The sequence below is a fragment of the Bombyx mandarina genome, chromosome A1 (assembly GCF_030267445.1).
Source record: "Bombyx mandarina strain Sakado chromosome A1, ASM3026744v2".
Classification (NCBI taxonomy): Eukaryota; Metazoa; Arthropoda; class Insecta; order Lepidoptera; family Bombycidae; genus Bombyx; species Bombyx mandarina.
In genome coordinates this window covers 819,694-836,816 of record NC_143234.1, presented here as the reverse complement: position 1 = coordinate 836,816, position 17,123 = coordinate 819,694, and the positions used below count along the sequence as shown (strand labels likewise).

The 17,123-nt window shown below is 46.2% G+C and overlaps 1 protein-coding gene across 1 annotated transcript in view; it reads left to right on the top strand.

The window, feature by feature from the left end:
* The first annotated feature begins 883 nt into the window (after positions 1–883).
* apolpp (retinoid- and fatty-acid binding glycoprotein apolipophorin) overlaps positions 884–17,123 on the top strand; it is a 92,542-nt gene continuing 76,302 nt past the window's right edge. The window contains exon 1 of the mRNA XM_089739842.1: positions 884–977. The gene's annotated coding sequence lies outside the window, so the exon portion shown is untranslated. The remainder of the gene's footprint in view (positions 978–17,123) is intronic.

Genomic DNA, 17,123 nt, shown 5'->3' with positions numbered 1-17,123 from the left:
CAGCTACCCTGCTTGAGATAGGAATTCGAATACAATGTAATCACAACTACTTACAATAATTACTTTGAAAATTAACGTTTTAGCGCGCAATGTAAATCAAATTAAAATCAACAAGCTACATTGCGGCCTAGGTATAAATTTATTTAACAATTTTCATATTTGATTACTGAATAAATAGAACAAATATTGTTTCTATCTAAGCCCTCGGGCACAGCCCACTGAGTATCTATGAGATGCTATGTTTATAATAAAGATATAAAATATCCCAATGAGTTTCTTGCCGAATCTTCTCAGTGAGTCGCGTTTCCGATCCGCTGGTAGATTCTGCGAAGCACTGCTCTTGCTAGGGTTAGTGTTAGCAACGTCGTGGTTAGAGCCCCGCGAACCCACCGACTTGTTTAGTGAATCTAGTATGACCCTTCGAGATCACTAGAATAGGTAGGAAAAATAATAATAAATTCAATCTAAGTTACGGTCCTGCCCAAACTCCATGAGGTAGTGTGTATGCTTGCTTTTTTTTATTGCCTAGATAGGTCGACGAGCTCACAGCTCACCTGGTGAGGTTACTGGATCCCATAGACATCTACAACGTAAATGCGCCACCCATCTTGAGATATAAGTTCTAAGGTCTCGGTATAGTTATTCAATTTGCACAATAAATACTATACGCATTCAGTTTATTAGTATCAAATTGATACCATAATATCATAGGCGTTTTATTTACAAGCGGTTTTTCAAGCAGCCCGAATCCTTCCATCCTACCAAAAGCCTACCAACTTGCTGAGCGATGTCAGATGTAGGATGTACCAACATCTAGCAGAGTCAATTGATGTGCAACACTTGTAATTCCAGAACCAGGAAGCCGATCTTCAAGGTCACCGTCACCAGTCATCGGCTTGGAAGCTAACGACAAATGGAAATAGAGACAGAATGAGCTTCCGGTATCACGTAAGCACGAATAAAACCAACGAAAACGGGTGAGCTTTTTCCTAAGATTATTAGAATATGATTGACCGACAAAAAACTTTATTTCATAATGACGTAAAAGCTTCATAGTGTATGGCAGGAAAAACAATTGGGCTCCTGCGTTAATAGCAATAAACGGACTACCGGCTTTATGCCTCATGTGTAAGCTACAACTTTTGGAATATTAATATAAGATTTGGGATTTGGATATGAAGAGTGAGACTATGCACACCACAATGCATTACTGTTTTGCAGCAAAAATTGTCGGGATACCCATTCGCGCGGGAACTGAACAAGCCCAATTGGTACCTAAATTTTATAAACGTCACTAATTTTTGTTGTGAAACTTCTTAGATGAGATGGGAAATATTTGGGGGTAAATTTTAAGGATGTGTGACATTTAGGCATATTAAGTTATCAGCGAGAGAGAAGAAAGATATAATGTAGAGTGGTTGAAGGAAGCTTCTTTCTAACGCTATGCAGGCCGAGAAAAAGATAAAAAACAATATTTATCAATCTTCACTAAATGAAAGATAATTGTAATTTGTATGTTTTTGCCATGGCTTAGATATTTTTTGTGTTACAACAGCTCAAGGACAGTGTCAACTCTCGCAAAACCATGGTTTAGTAAACTAAGAATACCACAGTTCCATTTCTCGGAAATTTTCTACTAAATTTCGACCTCATGACACAAGGTGGCATTTACATTGAGGTTCGAGTGTCACTTAGCATCTAAGGCCACGCTTTTCTGAGCCAAAAATCGCCAACATATAATCAAGTCGTCGTGGCCTAAAGGATAAGACGTCCGGTGCATTCGTATGTAGCGATGCACCGGTGTTCGAATCCCGCAGGCGGGTACCAATTTTTCTAATGAAATACGTACTCAACAAATGTTCACGATTGACTTCCACGGTGAAGGAATAACATCGTGTAATAAAAACCAAACCCGCAAAATTGTAATTTGCGTAATCACTGGTGGTAGGACCTCTTGTGAGTCCGCACGGGTAGGTACCACCACCCCGCCTATTTCCGCCGTGAAGCAGTAATGCGTTTCGGTTCGAAGGGTGGGGTAGCCGTTGTAACTTTACTGAGACCTTAGAACTTATATCTCGAGATGGGTGGCGCATTTACGTTGTAGATGTCTATGGGCTCCAGTAACCACTTAACACCAGGTGGGCTGTGAGCTCGTCCATCCATCTAAGCAATAAAAAAAAAAAAAAATCAAGTCTAAATATAATTAAATATAACTACAGGTCCCGCAGTAGTCGAAATTCGACTATAATTAATTAGAATTGTAAGTTTGTACACTATTATGATTGTATTAGAATTTAATAATAATATTATAGAAAAATATTAATAAAGACAAACAATATTTAATCTATTCTCAATTTGATCACAGACGTCAAGAACAAAAGTTTGACAATAAATAAATAGTTTGCATGCGTGTGTTTGTCAAATACATGGTAGTGTGTGTAATGTTTTCTTTATTGATTTAATGTATCTTTTATGCATTATTTTAAAAAAATATTAGCATTGTCCACTTTTTCTCTATATTCTCTATAAGTGTGAAAATTTCATAGTCCTCCGTCCGCGCAATTTTCGTAAAAAGGGATACAAAGTTTTTGCTTCACGTATTAATATATAGATATCTTTTAAAGTACCAGGCTGACATAAATATGAGCTCACTTTGAATTCGTTCCTTGATTCAGTACGACCAATCGCTACCAACGAAATATTCTAATGTTGATTTAAAATTGGAGTAGGACAGATATGTTTTATCTTCAGTGTATTACGTAGGTAAGCAGAGATCACGTATGGTGCTAAGCGCTTGCTCCCAGCTCACTGATATAACGAAGTAAATGTCCACCTTGAGATATTAAACATTCTCAATATTACTCTAAGACGAATGTGCTGTGGTAGGACCTCTTGTGAGTCCGCATGGGTAGGTACCACCACCCCGCCTATTTCTGCCGTGAAGCAATAATGCGTTTCGGTTTGAAGGGTGGGGCAGCCATTGTAACTATACCGAGACTTTAGACCTCATATCTCAAGCTGGATGGCGGCATTTACGTTGTAGATGTTTACGAGCTCCGGTAACCACTTAGCACCAGGTGGGCCATGAGCTCGTCCACCTATCTATGCAATAAAAAAAAGAAAAAAAATTACCTTCATATTTAAAGAAAAACTCATCTATCACTTGTATGCTGCTGCATGCATTTTTTTGTTACACCCTCTTACCCCTTCATCATGGAAGCCATTCTTGAACCGTCAACTACATACCTCCATTGAACTTGAGAATTGGTACTATCGCACCGAAAAGCCATGCGTCTTTCACAAGTCGTTTCATCCATTATGCCTTTATTTACTTCTGTTTACTTCTAAGACTAACAAATAAACACAGTGCTAAGTTATTACGAGTCATTATCAGCCATTGTTTGCTCATATCGCGCACGCAGCGTTCAAAGTTTAATTATTATTAATTAATTTAATTGCATTTCAATATAGCACTTTGTTTACACATGTAATCTGTTTTGTTTGTCGTGTTCGTATATTGTATCCGGGCTGGGTACTTGGGTATTGTATACCTGTTGGAAAAAGCGACACGTTTTCTAAGATTATTGAGGCTATTGTGGGATCGTTTTTCACAATCTTACATCCATCTCGTTAAATGCTTGAGAGAATGAGAATCAAACGTAATATGGGGCCGAGACATGGAATACTTAATAGCTGTAACTCTTAGAGCTTAAAATCGCCCAAGTCCGAAAAGTGAACCGACAGAGAACCAAATTATATAAGGGTGCGCTAAAAGGTAGAGCGGGGTGTCTCTTGGTAGCGTCAACTTATCAAAGGCGCACCTTAAGAATTGGATGAGAAGAATCAAAATGGAGCTGACTAGTACGTATTAAGGCAGCAGTGGTCAAATGTAGGCTGTTACAGATGAAGATCAAAGACAAACGTCCATACCACCGGGGCTAACTGTCTGATACCTCGCTGGGTAGGGTGCTACCGAGGTGGCTAAGCCGGTTGAGCAAGCTTAATCGAAGCCGTTCTTTCCTAGGGAAAGCTTTATACCGTGGATTTTTCACGCCAGGACCTAAGGCGAAAGGCATTTGTCGGGATTGGGTGGCTGTTTTTGGATACAACCACAAACAACTGGTATATTTTACTGGATAAATAGGTTACCTCAATAATTGCTCCTATGGGTTAAATAAACAAGGTGTCATGAAATTCTAACCGATTAAGCCACATATTTCATCGGTGAGCGCTCTATCCAAAGCCTATGTAGGTGGAATAATATCAGTCAGAGACAATGGGGTCGGAAAGCGTGGTATTCATAACACGGTTGCTGTTTCAAAAGTTACGTGTAGCTCATTGCTTACTTCAGTCACCCTTACCGACACCCATACAAGGCCCCGGATGTGAGCCTATAGACACGAATAACATGAATGGGCACTTTTTGGTATATCAAGTCTTCGCAACGAAAAGTGAGAGTATGTTTAATTGTTTACTATAAAAGAAAGCAGTAAGCTTCGATTCTTACTTGGAAAATGATTCCTGAAATGGTTACATGGTAGTTAGATCATTCTCTCGTTAGTCGGTCTCTTCATTGCTGAAAGTGGTGTCAAGCTGAAGAGCTGATTACCTGATGCATCAAGATTCTCCACTTCTTCCTGTCCTTGGTGGTCTTTGTAGCCTCTGTTATTGGCCAGCCAGTGAGCGTCTTTACCAGATCAGACCAACGGGTAGGTTAGAATCCACGTGATCTTCTCCCGTTAGATTATTAGATTTATTATTATTAGATAACCGTGAAAATGGTTGAATTTGGACTAAAAACTCTGTAAAATCGAAGCGTCGGAAACAATTTTAATATCAATGGAAAATGCGAGATTAAGGCATAAAAGTTACATCCAGGAAGGACCTGCGCATACCGAATTAATTACGAAATAATCCCTTTCCTATTAATTAAAACTAGACGTCCCGCAGTAGTCGAAATTCGACTATAATTAATTGGAATTGTAAGGTTGTACACTATTCTGATTGTATTTCATACTTCTATAATCACAAATTTCGCCAAGGCTACTCTATTTCTTTATTGATTTAATGTATCTTTTATGCATTATTTTAAAAAAATATTAGCATTGTGCACTTCTTCTCTATATTCTCTATAAGTATGGAAAATTTCATACTGCTCCGTCCGCGCAATTTTCGTAAAAAGGGATACAAAGTTTTGCTTCACGTATTAATATATAGATATATAAATCGTAGCCAACGGAACGGGATGCTCTTACCGCTATTTGTTATAAAATATGTGACCACGGAATAGATTAATGTCGTTGACCTTTACGTAATGATAATACGCATAAACGATAAGTAACTCAGCGGCATTGAACCATTCACGGACCCCGAATGTCATGAGCACGAGTCTATCTCGAACCGATCACTGCCCAAAGTATCCTCTTTCTCTGTCTACGTTTTGATAAAGATTTTGCCAATCGTTAATACTGGCTAAGAAGCCGGTGTATTCTTATCAAGCGAAGCGACTATGCGAGCTTAAGTCCCGCAGCCTATTTCTGCCTTGAAACAGTAATGCGTTTTGGTTTGAAGGCTGGGGCAGCCTTTGTAATACTTGAAACCTTAGGACTTATATCTCAAGGCGGATGGCGCATTTACGTTGTAGATGTCTATGGACTCCAGTAACCACTTCACACCAGGTGGGCTGTGAGCTCGTCCACTCACCTTAGCAATAAATAACATAAAAAACCACGTACTCCTCAATCGAAGAATAGGATTGAACTGTTTACCGCCAGTTGGTTTTTGGTTCTCGTAGCTATTTTTGATGCGATGCACCTATGATGAGTATCACCGTCGCTGTGGAATATGTCGCTGTCGCTTCAGATACATTTTTAACGGTCGTCTGGTGTAGTGGTAAGTGACATGGTCACTACACAAGGGGGTCGCGGGCTCGAATCCCGCCAAGGGAAGATATTTGTATGATAAATGTAAATGTATTTTCCAGGGTTATGGATGTATATTAAATATATGTATGTGTATAATAAAAATCTTACATTTATTTCCGTTATCTGGTACCTGTAACACAAGTTCTTTACGAACTTATCACGGGACCAGTTAACGTGGCGTGATTGTTAGTAAATATTTATTATTTATTTATTTATTATTTGAATTGTCGATTTAAAAAATACTGTTCTATAATCGAGACTTCGGTTTCGAGTTTCGGTTTGAAGGGTGGGGCAGCCGTTGTAACTATACTTGAGACCTTAGAACTTATATCTCAAGGCGGGTGGCGCATTTACGTTGTAGATGTCTATGGGCTCCAGTAACCACTTAACACCAGGTGAGATCGTCCACCCGTCTAAAGATCCATCATCGTCATCTATCAGAAAAGTATACGCGAATCCGAACAGAAGCCGTCGTATCGTGGCCTTAACGATAAGGCGCTCGGTGTCTAAGTCATGCACTCTGATAAGCTCGGTTAAATAATCGGTAATAAGTTTTTTTTTTATTATTGCCATTGTAGGCAGACGGGCATACGGCCCACCTGTTGGTGTGTGGTTACCATCGCCCATGGACGTCAGCAATGCCAGGGGCTTAGCCAAACGGCTGCCCACCGTAAAGTTTTCTCTACAAGTATTGTTTGCAGAAGGACATGTCACAGCGCTCGGAAAACATCGTAGAGGGGAGCTCATTCCAAATAAGTACCAATAATTATGAATTAAAATCGAAAAAAATTTGGGTGATTCAGTGATTATGACTGGTTTTATTGAAAGCATCTCAACGACCCGTCGTTCTGGCGTCATAGAGATGGCACCGCGCTTCTTGTTGACCACGGACATCTCCCTCCTCCAAAGTTCTGACCGTGGGCGGAGATCGGATGTCACGTCAGTGCAAGGTCGTTTAGTCCCAAGTTCAACTCCCAAGTTCAACTTCAATTCCCACATGCCCAAAGCGTCTCCCTAGACGCGGGAACCTCGTAGGAGGTACGGCCTCGGCTTAAAAAAGGAGTCCACTGTGAGCCCTCACAGAAAGGTACAGTTAGCGAAACAGGCATAGTCCGGTAGCAACATGGAGGATGGGTGAAGGGTTTGCAATGAAACAAAATAAATTCAACCTTATTACATAATTTATTTTATAACATCAAGTGTAAAAACTCAGCGAATGTATTTTGTTCTTGACAATTTCATTTGACCTCTTATCGTAACGATAACCCGATTATCATGAAACAATAATATATATAAGCACGAAAGTTTGTTTGTTGGTTTGTGTGTGTGTTTTTTTTTTTCAAGCGGCAACGGAAATTAACATGATTATTACAGAGATTATTATCTCTACATTGGGGTCATAAGAACGAATATCAATGTTTCTAATTCTAGTCGCTTGTGCTGTTGTGTACCTATCGAAATTCAACAAATATTGGTGGTAGGACCTCTTGTGAGTCCGTGCGGGTGGGTACCACCATCCTGCCTATTTCTGCCGTGAAGCAGTAATGCGTTTCGGTTTGAAGGGTGGGGCAGCCGTTGTAACTATACTTGAGACCTTAGAACTTGTATCTCAAGGTGGGTGGCGCATTTACATTGTAGATGTCTATGGGCTCCAGAAACCACTTAACACCAGGTGGGCTGTGAGCTCGTCCACCCATCTAAGCAATAAATAAATAAAATAGTGAATAAACAAACGAATTTATGTATACTAGTGGTCAACCGGTAGTCGAAATTCGACTATAATTAATTGAAATTATAAGTTTGTACACTATTATGATTGTATTTTCAAAGACCATTATACTTCTATAATCACAAATTTCGCCAAGACTACACTATACAGAAAAATATTAATAAAGACAAACATTATTTTTAATCTATTAACTTGAACACAGACGTCAAGAATAAAGGTTTGATAATAAATAAATAGTACGCATGCGTGTGTGCGTCATATACATGGTAGTGTGTGTAATGTTTTCTTTATTGATTTAATCAAATTTAATGTACATATCTTTTATGCATTATTTAAAAAAAAATATTAGCATTGTGCACTTCTTCTCTATGTTCTCTATAAGTGCGGAAAATTTCATACTCCTCCGTCCGCGCAATTTTCGTAAAAAGGGATACAAATTTTTTGCTTCACGTATTAATATATAGATGTCTTTCTTTATACGAAGCGAGCACTGCATTATCGCACATATTCTAAAGTTATGAGTTCAAAAACGGATGCATGTTTGATTATTTTTAAGGTTTTACTAAAGTCTTTTTCTTTTGCCCAGTCAAGTGCCGAGGTTCGCTTTTCTACATAAACTCCTCCACTTTGCCCAGTCTTTGGCATCCTTCTAGATGAGGTTGTTCTCCTCTATATACGCCTTTACCACATCACACATTTTGGTAAAGTAATTGAATTTAATACCAGAGGGCGGAACTGGTATACATAAAAAAAGAGATGTGTGGTGTCGTGGGATAGGACCGGATAGGAACAAAGCTCTTTATTATAAAAATATTAATTTTAAGTTCTATTCGAGGTATAAAGAAAATAAAACTGGAGGTTTCGTAACAACCCACGGTCATTCGGTAACGTGCGAACTTATTGTGGTACACTTCATTCAGTCATAAGTGTTAGTGTATTGCGCAAAGGAACGCTCTGAGATCGTGGTCAATGAATGATAAAAAAATATGTTATTTTTTGTACGTTATTACAAAGTTAGGTCGTACACCGTGTGCATTACTAATAAAAATCTTACGTTACGGACGTTTTTCCCGGTTAGGGTACCCCTCCGCATCGCCCCATAAGGAACTTCATCCCAAAATGAACTGGCAAAATTCTTCGTCGTCGATTATCGGTGGTAGAGAGTGTATCATGCCCATCTGACGCAAACCATTCACGGTTTTGAATTCGTCGTGGCCTAAAAGATGGTGCATTCGTATCGGCAACCGTGCTCTAGTTCGAATCCCGCAGACAGTGAGAGTTTTTTAACTTCTCAATCTTGACAGCGTCCTTATATTTGCCGCCAGGGGCGCTGTTCCAACTCCATACAAATTTGGGTTAACTGAAGTCGTCGTGGCCTAAAGGATAAGACGTCCGGTGCGTTCGTGTTGAGCGACCCGCATCAGACTGTCCCCCGAACTTAGGAACCTCCTAAGAGTTAGAAACGCGGCAATCCGGGCCTACGATCAACTTCCCACGCACTCAAACCGGATTCGGATGCGTCGTCTACAGCGGGATGTAAAATCTCGCCTAAGCGACGCCCGAAATGAGAATTGGGATAGTTACTTAGAAGGACTCGCGCCCTCTCATCAAGCATACTGGCGACTAGCAAGGACTCTCAAGTCCGAAACTACCGCTACTATGCCTCCTCTCGTACGCCCTTCAGGCCAACCACCGGCTTTCGATGACGATGACAAGGCAGAGTTGCTGGCCGATGCACTGTAAGAGCAGTGCACCACCAGCACTCAATACGCGGACCCCGAACACACCGAGGCAGTCGACAGGGAGGTCGAGCGCAGAGCTTCCCTGCCACCCTCGGACGCGTTACCCCCCATTACCTCTGACGAAGTTAGAGAAGTAATAGACAACCTTCAACCTAAGAAGGCACCCGGCTCCGACGGCATCCGCAACCGCGCGTTAAAACTCTTACCAGTCCAACTGATAACAATGTTGGCTACCATCTTAAATGCCGCTATGACGCACTGCATCTTTCCGGCGGTATGGAAAGAAGCAGACGTTATCGGTATACACAAGCCGGGCAAACCGAATAATGAAACCGCTAGTTACCGACCGATCAGTCTCCTCCCAGCGATAGGCAAAATTTACGATCGGCTCCTTCGGAAACGCCTCTGGGACTTCGTTACCGCGAATAAAATTCTAATAGACGAGCAGTTTGGATTCCGCGCCAAACACTCGTGCGTATAACAAGTGAACCGCCTCACGGAGCACATTCTGATAGGACTAAATAGGCGTAAACAAATCCCGACCGGCGCCCTCTTCTTCGACGTAGCGAAGGCGTTCGACAAAGTCTGGCACAACGGTTTGATCTACAAACTGTACAACATGGGAGTGCCAGACAGACTCGTGCTCATCATACGAGACTTCTTGTCGAACCGTTCGTTTCGATATCGAGTAGAGGGAACTCGTTCTCGTCCCCGTCATCTGACTGCCGGAGTCCCGCAAGGCTCCGCACTCTCCCCGTTACTATTTAGTTTGTATATCAACGATATACCCCGGTCTCCGGAGACCCATCTAGCGCTCTTCGCCGATGACACGGCTATCTACTACTCGTGTAGGAAGATGTCGTTGCTTCATCGGCGACTCCAGACCGCAGTAACCACCATGGGACAGTGGTTCCGGAAGTGGCGAATAGACATTAACCCCACGAAAAGCACAGCGGTGCTATTCAAAAGGGGTCGCCCTCCGAATACCACTTCGAGCACCCCACTCCCCAATAGGCGCGTAAACACCTCCGCCGTTAGCCCCATCACTCTCTTTGACCAGCCCATACCGTGGGCCCCGAAGGTCAAATACCTAGGCGTCACCCTCGACAGAGGGATGACATTCCGTCCCCACGTAAAAACGGTACGCGATCGCGCCGCGTTTATACTAGGACGACTCTACCCAATGCTTTGTAGACGAAGCAAACTGTCCCTCCGTAATAAGGTAACCCTCTACAAAACTTGCATACGCCCCGTCATGACGTATGCAAGCGTAGTGTTCGCTCACGCGGCCCGCACCAACTTGAAACCCCTTCAGGTTATACAATCCCGATTCTGCAGGATAGCCGTCGGAGCACCATGGTTCCAGAGGAACGTGGACCTCCACGATGACCTGGAGCTCGACCCCGTCAGTAAGTATCTACAGTCGGCATCGCTGCGCCACTTTGAGAAGGCGGCACGACATGAGAACCCTCTTGTCGTGGCCGCCGGAAACTACATACCCGATCCTGTAGACCGTTTGGTAAACCGTCGACGTCGCCCAAAGCACGTCATCACGGATCCTCCTGATCCATTAACGGTGCTTTTAGGCAATACAAGCACCGGTCACCGTCCTCGCCGAACCCGTCGCTTGCGACGAAGGGCTCGACGAGCGAATTAACCCACAGACACAGCCCACTGAGTTTCTCGCCGGATCTTCTCAGCGGGTCGCGCTTCCGATCCGGTGGTAGATTCTGCGAAGCACTGCTCTTGCTAGGGCGGTGTTAGCAATTCTCCGGTTTGAGCCCCGCGAGCTCACCTACACAAGCTAGGGTACGCTGAAGTAGCCTCTCAAGGCTATCAGCATAGGTAGGAAAAAAAAAAAAAAAAAAAAATTTTGAGCGACAGTTCCGATTGCATCACCTTACAGTCCGGACGTGTTTTTGCGAGAAACTGTCGCTGCCGTCGCGATCTTGTGTCTTGAGTTTCGCTGCATTGTCGTTGTCGCATCGATCGCGGCATTGTAGCGAATTCTTGACGCACTATCGCTGGCGTCGCGACCTTGTGTCGTAAAAGCAACTCGAACTTGTCGATTGTGCATTCGTAACGACTTCACATTATCATCCACTCATATCATTTATTAAATTTATTTATTTATTCGGCGAGTAAAACAGTCTCTTTCGAGACTAACCCCCCGCTGAGATCACCGCTTGTTGTGGCATTCTCACAACCCAGTGGGGCCCCACCTTCCCAACTTCCACCCCAATCCTAGCCGACTGCCGTTTTCACGGCAAAGGCACTCCCCCCCCTTGGAGCTGGTAAAGCTCAGGGGGTGAACTCCTACTCAGGGGACTTGCCTTTTGGCGAGTGTGCCTTAAGTCCCGGGGACGCCCCCCCCGGGCAAAAACGAAAAAAATGGAAGAAGAGCTCTTAGGGTTTCTCGGGTTACTTGCCGAGAAGTACCCGGTGCTATCCAACCTCACGGCCGAATTCGCGGCCTACAGGGCCGCCCGCGCGAGTCCCGCCCCGCCCGCGTCCCTCGCCGCGTCATTTCGAGCCGCGCAGTCATGCCCCGCCCCCAAACCCAATTTGAGCGCACGTACGCACGTAGCGACTCACGAAGCGCCTAGCGCCAACGAAGCGCCTAACGCACCCGCGACGTCATTCTCGCCAATCTCATCCGTCGTGTCGTCCGTAATAATTAACTCAGGTTCAGACTCCGATACCGGATCGGAGATGGACTTCGAGTCCGCGACGAGCCCGCAGCCCGGAACCTCGGATGGGTTCCAAACGGTAAAACGCGGGAAAAAACGTACTCGCGCCGTGGAGTCCCGGAGCTCCACGACAAAACAAACAAAATCAGCGACTGCCTCCCGTCCGCAGGTAGTCGTGACACCGGAGTCGGACTCCGGCCGCCGCGCAACCCCACCGCCGCGTCCCAAGCCCGCACCCGCGCAAAAAACCGTCGCCCCGCCCCCGCTGATTCTCCAGGAGAAGTCAGCATGGAACCGCGTCTCCCAGGCCCTTCAGGCAAACAAAATAAATTATACCCATGTGCGTAACGTCGCGCATGGGATTCAAATAAAGGTCGCAACGCCGGGCGACCATAGGGCTCTATCCGCGTACCTCCGAAAGGAGAACATAGGTTTCCATACCTATGCTCTTCAGGAGGACCGCGAGCTCCGCGTAGTAATACGCGGAGTTCCGAAGGAACTCGACATAGAGTACGTAAGGGAGGATCTGACCGCTCAGTCCCTCCCGATAGTAAGTGTGCACCGGATGCACAACGGACGCGACAAAAAACCATATAACATGGTTCTAGTCGCTCTAGAACCAACCCCGGAGGCCAAGAAAAAGATCGCATGTCTCGCGACAGTATGTGGCCTATCCGGGGTTACCATTGAAGCCCCCCATAGACGTGGCACTCCCGGACAGTGCCACAGATGCCAACTATATGGCCACTCGGCTCGGAATTGCCACGCGCGCCCCCGCTGCGTGAAGTGTCTCGGCGATCACGCCACGGTAGATTGCTCGCGAGTTAGGGAAACCGCGACCGAACCTCCAAGCTGTGTCCTATGCCTTAAGCAAGGGCACCCCGCGAATTACCGTGGATGTCCTAGGGCTCCGCGAAAACGTCCGACCCACCCTGCCCCCCGTACCGTCGGCCCAAAGACTTCGGTGCCTTCAGCACCGAAACCCGCCTTCGTACCGGCTGCGGTTCCCACCGTCTCGGCGTGGAACAAACCGCTGCCGTATACGAGGTCGGGAACACAAACCGCACCCCAGCCCCCGCTCGCGACACGTCCCGCGCCGCAGCCCCTGCTCGCACCTCCCCCCGCGCCCGCGTACCGTCCCCCGCAACCCTCAGCCGTCAACGACTTCACGCTCGTGCGCGACTTCGTCACGGCGGTCAACTTCGACCGTCTGCGATCGTTCGCAGACGCGATGCGAAGGGCGGTTAACCCCGAACAACGGCTCGCGGCCGCGTTCGAATACATGGACGTTTACGAGTCCGTGGCCCGTACTTTCTAAAATCACCGGTAATCAATGGCGCAAAACGCTAGAGAGAAACCATATTCCCTTACGTTAGCATTCTACAATGCTAACGGACTCGCGCGACAACGCGATCAAATTTACGAATTCCTCCGCGACAATCTTGTAGATATTCTGCTAGTGCAGGAGACCTGCCTGAAGCCCTCGCGTCGTGACCCGAAAGTCGCGAATTACGTCATGGTTAGGAATGACAGACTCACCGCCTCCAAAGGCGGGACTGCCATTTACTATAGGCGGGCCCTACACGTTGTCCCTCTCGATACCCCCTCGCTCTCACATATCGAGGCGTCAGTGTGCCGTATCTCGCTGACGGGACACCAGCCGATCGTCATCGCATCCGTTTATCTCCCCCCGGACAAGCCCCTTCTGAGCAGTGACATCGAGTCACTGTTCGGCATGGGAGACTCCGTCATCCTGGCAGGCGATTTAAATTGCCACCACACTAGGTGGAACTGCCACAGTTCAAACATAAACGGTAGGCGTCTCGACGCGTTTATAGACGACCTTACCTTTGAAGTAGTCGGTCCCCCAACTCCAACATGTTATCCGTATAACATCGCGCTCCGTCCGAGCACTATAGACCTGGCACTGCTGAGGAACGTAACTCTGCGCTTGCGTTCCATCGAAGCAATGTCAGAGCTCGACTCAGACCACCGACCTGTCGTTATGCAGCTCGGTCGCCCCCACAACCCAGTCACAGCTACGAGGACCATGGTGGACTGGAAGAAGCTGGGCAAATGCTTAGCCGATGCCGCTCCACCAATCCTCCCCTGCGGCCCGGATTCAACTCCATCCCCCGAGGACACAGTCGAATCCATAAACATCATCACGGATCACATCTCTTCCGCGATCATAAGATCCTCAAAAGAAGTCGATGTGGAGGATAGCTTCCACCGCATCAGACTGTCCCCCGAACTTAGGAACCTCCTAAGAGTTAGAAACGCGGCAATCCGGGCCTACGATCAACTTCCCACGCACTCAAACCGGATTCGGATGCGTCGTCTACAGCGGGATGTAAAATCTCGCCTAAGCGACGCCCGAAATGAGAATTGGGATAGTTACTTAGAAGGACTCGCGCCCTCTCATCAAGCATACTGGCGACTAGCAAGGACTCTCAAGTCCGAAACTACCGCTACTATGCCTCCTCTCGTACGCCCTTCAGGCCAACCACCGGCTTTCGATGACGATGACAAGGCAGAGTTGTTGGCCGATGCACTGCAAGAGCAGTGCACCACCAGCACTCAATACGCGGACCCCGAACACACCGAGGCAGTCGACAGGGAGGTCGAGCGCAGAGCTTCCCTGCCACCCTCGGACGCGTTACCCCCCATTACCTCTGACGAAGTTAGAGAAGTAATAGACAACCTTCAACCTAAGAAGGCACCCGGCTCCGACGGCATCCGCAACCGCGCGTTAAAACTCTTACCAGTCCAACTGATAACAATGTTGGCTACCATCTTAAATGCCGCTATGACGCACTGCATCTTTCCGGCGGTATGGAAAGAAGCAGACGTTATCGGTATACACAAGCCGGGCAAACCGAATAATGAAACCGCTAGTTACCGACCGATCAGTCTCCTCCCAGCGATAGGCAAAATTTACGAACGGCTCCTTCGGAAACGCCTCTGGGACTTCGTTACCGCGAATAAAATTCTAATAGACGAGCAGTTTGGATTCCGCGCCAAACACTCGTGCGTACAACAAGTGCACCGCCTCACGGAGCACATCTTAATAGGGCTAAATAGGCGTAAACAAATCCCGACCGGCGCCCTCTTCTTCGATGTAGCGAAGGCGTTCGACAAAGTCTGGCACAACGGTTTGATCTACAAACTGTACAACATGGGAGTGCCAGACAGACTCGTGCTCATCATACGAGACTTCTTGTCGAACCGTTCGTTTCGATATCAAGTAGAGGGAACTCGTTCTCGTCCCCGTCATCTGACTGCCGGAGTCCCGCAAGGCTCCGCACTCTCCCCGTTACTATTTAGTTTGTATATCAACGATATACCCCGGTCTCCGGAGACCCATCTAGCGCTCTTCGCCGATGACACGGCTATCTACTACTCGTGTAGGAAGATGTCGTTGCTTCATCGGCGACTCCAGACCGCAGTAACCACCATGGGACAGTGGTTCCGGAAGTGGCGAATAGACATTAACCCCACGAAAAGCACAGCGGTGCTATTCAAAAGGGGTCGCCCTCCGAATACCACTTCGAGCACCCCACTCCCCAATAGGCGCGTAAACACCTCCGCCGTTAGCCCCATCACTCTCTTTGACCAGCCCATACCGTGGGCCCCGAAGGTCAAATACCTAGGCGTCATCCTCGACAGAGGGATGACATTCCGTCCCCACGTAAAAACGGTACGCGATCGCGCCGCGTTTATACTAGGACGACTCTACCCAATGCTTTGTAGACGAAGCAAACTGTCCCTCCGTAATAAGGTAACCCTCTACAAAACTTGCATACGCCCCGTCATGACGTATGCAAGCGTAGTGTTCGCTCACGCGGCCCGCACCAACTTGAAACCCCTTCAGGTTATACAATCCCGATTCTGCAGGATAGCCGTCGGAGCACCATGGTTCCAGAGGAACGTGGACCTCCACGATGACCTGGAGCTCGACCCCGTCAGTAAGTATCTACAGTCGGCATCGCTGCGCCACTTTGAGAAGGCGGCACGACATGAGAACCCTCTTGTCGTGGCCGCCGGAAACTACATACCCGATCCTGTAGACCGTTTGGTAAACCGTCGACGTCGCCCAAAGCACGTCATCACGGATCCTCCTGATCCATTAATGGTGCTTTTAGGCAATACAAGCACCGGTCACCGTCCTCGCCGAACCCGTCGCTTGCGACGAAGGGCTCGACGAGCGAATTAACCCACAGACACAGCCCACTGAGTTTCTCGCCGGATCTTCTCAGTGGGTCGCGCTTCCGATCCGGTGGTAGATTCTGCGAAGCACTGCTCTTGCTAGGGCGGTGTTAGCAATTCTCCGGTTTGAGCCCCGCGAGCTCACCTACACAAGCTAGGGTACGCTGAAGTAGCCTCTCAAGGCTATCAGCATAGGTAGGAAAAAAAAAAAAAAAAAAAAAAAAAATGTTGAGCGATGCACCGGTGTTCGAATCTTAGGCAGGTACCAATTTTTCTAATGAAATACACGTACTTAACAAATATTCACGATTGACTTCCGGGTGGGGCAGCCGTTGTAACTATACTTGAGACTTTAGAACTTATTTATTCTCAAGGTGGGTGGCTCATTTACGTTGTAGACGTCTATGGGCTCCAGTAACCACTTAACACCAGGTGGGCTGTGAGCTCGTCTAATCTAATCAATAAAAAAAAAACTTTTACGCGATCGAAAAGTTAAAAAAACTTGCACTAAGCATGCACACAAGTACCTACCCATTTGTCAAATGAAAAACGGACTTAACAAATATACACGAATTACTTGAACGGTGTAGGAATAACATCGTGTAATAAAAATTAAACCCACAAAAATTATAATTTGCGTAATTACTGGTGGTCTCGTGAACCCCCACAGTTTGGTACCAACCCCACGCCTAATTCTGTTGCGAAGCATTAATGCTTTTCGGTTTGAAGTACTGTGAAGTAAGGCAATACTATAAAACTGAGGCTTACAGAACTGATGTCTCAAGACGGGTGACGGCATTCTTGATGTCCATGGACCGCGGGCTCGTCT